We start from the raw sequence: 3949 nt of genomic DNA, 5'->3' as shown, positions 1-3949 counted from the left end.
TTCCTCGTCATTAAATGAAACAGACAGAATACTGGCGAGACCTTCCCTTAGATTATTTCTATCAGCCAAAGTCATGATATCAACACGGAATCTGTGATTTTGCTCCTCCGCTCCTAAAGTCAGTTTTTTTCCACCACTTCGACGTAGAAGACTCGCCACAGAGACTTGTCTGTGTCAGCGTGGGTGTCTTTGAAAGGACCTTATTCCTGGAAGGACCAAAAGACGAGCCTCTTCCTGAGCTGAAGCGTTTGTAATGTTACATCATGTGGTCGCTGAGGCAAGTGCAAGAGGGGAATGGATATTCTTTGTTGATTATTCTGAGATAACTTTTTTTAATGCAAAGACGGCATCTTTTTTGTACCTTTAGGATATCGATTGAAAATGCAATTACATAAACTTTCAAGGGAAATAGCTATTTATGACATAGATTTAGGGATAAGAGGTTGAAGAACTCATTACAAGATTATTGTGATCAAATTTAATTTATAAGTAACTAGTTGTGACAAGAGTTATGTATACATGCAAGATCGAAAGATTCAGAAAAAAGAATGTGTCAACTTTCCTTGTACAAAAATATTTAAAATGTTAATTCAAAAGATCTTTCAAGGAGCCTCAAGCAGAAATAATTTAACAAACATTGTGAGGCTTCTAGTTAACAGTATGAGACATTTCCGTTTTACTGAACTGTTACAGCAATAAAGGATCCATATCTGCATCAGCAGATTTTCGGAGAGGTTTGTTGTCACCAAAGTGGCTAACCCTATAGGCTTAAGTAGAAACTTTAGAATGGAAATGAAAATTCATTTCTGATAGAAAGATAACTTTGTAAAATGTATATTTTATCTCAAGCAAGTTCTTAGCCCCTCAATTACAAAACTAATTTTGATTTTCTAGTCCAAAAATTCCTGAATCGTTAATAAGGTATAAGTATGCATTCTTGAGACGCCAAAGAATTTTCTTGACAGACGATAATAGAACACTTAAATAATGTCATATAGACCTTTGTCGTACAGACGGCCCCGAGTCTAAGCGTTTTTTTTTTTTTCTTTTGTTTTTTTCTTTTTTGCTGACACCTCTTTTACAAAATGGTTTGATGTGTTCCCAGGGATAAAAAATCGAATTTGATTCCTTTGCTCCCTCACCAACGATTCTTGTTTTCCTTTCCGTCCCCAGAGTCCAGACGCAAGTACTTCCGTGTGAGGCTGATACGTCTTCCTTCTCCTCAGTACTACCCGTCTCCTCTTATTTTCACTGCAACTGCTTCATATTCAGGATTTCTCTCAAACTTCAGTTTTGTAAACAAGACTCGTGTATGCAAGCAGTCCTATCTGGAGATCAAACTGAATATTTGTATGAGTTCCGCAGAGCTCTTGTAGTTCCATGTTCACCTCTCTCTCTCTCTCTCTCTCTCTCTCTCTCTCATTCGCCTATTAATGATTGTTTTCTTTTATTCAGGTGGGATGTTGAAAGAAAATATGAAGCAACCGACATCAAGCATCACCAGAGATACCTCATCTAAATCTTCTATTGGCAGTGCAAAATAAAAAGAGGGAAAGAAAGTATAAAACAAAGTAAAAGTGAAAAGTATCAGGAGAAAGCGGAAGAAAAAAAAAAGTTTATCTTGTTGAAACTTTCCTTGAGTGCTTTATAATCGACATCTGTCTCTCCTTGGTATCTTTACCTTGGAAATCTTTTTCCCGGGTGTTTTGGATGACAAAGGAAATTTTTTTTAAATCGGTGTTTTTCTGTTTAAAATATCTTTACACGGTCTTTTGTTCATTGATGGGTAATTTCACTTTTATCATTATCACTATTTTAATTTGCTTATGGATTTGCTATTCCATCGTCACCATTATCGTCATATATCTTACTATTATAGAACATATCGTTACTACTAATTAGATTAATATTCTAATGAATATTATTATTATTTCATAAATATTATTTTTATTTTTCAGCAACAGATTATTCTGACTGACACTTGACACTGGTCACTTATTGATGCGTTTTCGTAAACTGAGTTGCCTTTTGTATAATAATTTCAAACATAACTGCTATTACCAATGGATTAAAAGAGAAAGTTAATTAAACAAAACCCAACTCGTGAATTACATTTAGTCGAACAAAGTCATGGGGATAATCTTTTAATATTTGATGAGAATGAAAGAAACAATGTTGTGAAAGAGCGTATCACGAAATGCTATCCTTGACTCGCGTTGATTATGATCATGAAAGTAATTTAAATTAAACAGTCTAAGTGGGCGTTTTAGCCGAGTGGTGCAGCGCTCAGTTCAAGGTTTTTAGGTCTGAGGATGAAAATGTGTACAAGTGTCTGTTGAGTTAAGAAAAAGGCGTTGTGGGTGCAACCTCTCACATAAGGAGTTGCTGAGTAACTAGAAAGTCATACATGTTGGACAACTTCATGCAAGGTGCGAAGATCGCACACACGCATACACAGACAAGCGCGCGCGCGCGCACTCACACATTATATATATATAATATATATATATATATATATATATATATATATATATATATATATATATATATATATATATATATATATACATTTTTTTTTTCCTATCAGAAGGGATAAGCTGTGCAATGCATATGTCGGGAAAGTAAACTGGAACGGAAAACAAAAAAAAATGAAAACGGTGGTCTAACCCGAGTAGGGATATAAAAATCATGGTCGTTATGGAAAATCGTCCGCAACATAAGCTGTGTTCTACATTCACACAAATGCCTCTAAGCAGCACATCAAATCCTCACACATGATACGTTCCTCAAACCCATTTTGCGCGCACTCTCGCTCTTTTTGGAAATGAATGATCTTTATTTCCGTTACTTATTCCACCTCACCCATCGAACATAATCTTATGATCTAGATATTCCTCTTATTCTCTCTCCTGACACTTCTGAATGATGTACTTTATTCATAAATATATTTTCTTCTATTCTCAAAACTGGCTCAAAATAATCTGATGTATCATTAAATCTAAGCCAACCAAACACTATTTATTTTATTTATATCCACGTTTCTCGTACCTTCACTGCTTACACCACATTTACTAGACAGTAATTCATCGCTTTATCTTCTTTTATTTCATTCACATTTGACTTCCGCATTCACTGCAATGAAGGAGAATCGGCCGAATTCATAGTTCCTTCCTTGTAGTTCAACCTTAGCTTCCATTCACTCCCGTTCTCCAAATCTTATGAGATTCATCTCTTCCGTCATATTGATATCATCCACTACATCTACTCCCAGTTACACTCTTCCTCCATCCTTAGTGGGAATCGTTGCCCCATTTTTCTCGTTTTCATTGACACTCATCAAATTGGCAGAGAAGATACAGCGCTTTCATTGTGACAATTTGATTGTCTTTGTTCAATTCATCGAGTATGTTTGGGAAATTCATAAGGCAGAGATGACGAATGACCTGTCCCTTTATCCTAGTCCGCAATGTCTATGGCGTACTCGAGGGTAAATAATTGCAAAAAAAAAAAAAAGTTAGGATGCTATATATATGTCATTATAACACAGGCATATGATGCCCTCTGTAATCTTAAAAATTCAATTAAACTTATTACATTGCAAAATAAAATGGACAACTGTAAAGACTCTTAAGAAATAAACAAAATTAAATCTAAAAAAATATCCATTGAACCAAATCGGTATAAATATATTAGAATATGCGAATTATTCCAAGCAATCTAGTGGTCAAAATATCATATTCCTAAATTCCCAACTTAATTTCAGAATCAGCGAGGTTGCCTTACCTTATAACTTTTTGGGTTCTTGGAAAAGATTGAAACGACCTTTGAGTTCTAATTGATTAGCTGGTGCTGATTCTGCTTCACGGCCAATAGAATTTTTCACATCATTTCCTCAATTGCTCTAAAGCCTCACTTTCCAAACTTAGAGTATAAAAAAAAAAAAAACTTT

This window comes from Macrobrachium nipponense, chromosome 29 (genome assembly GCF_015104395.2).
Source record: "Macrobrachium nipponense isolate FS-2020 chromosome 29, ASM1510439v2, whole genome shotgun sequence".
In the NCBI taxonomy this organism is placed as follows: domain Eukaryota; kingdom Metazoa; phylum Arthropoda; class Malacostraca; order Decapoda; family Palaemonidae; genus Macrobrachium; species Macrobrachium nipponense.
The sequence above is the reverse complement of the archived record's forward strand: the minus strand, read 5'-3'. Positions refer to the sequence as shown.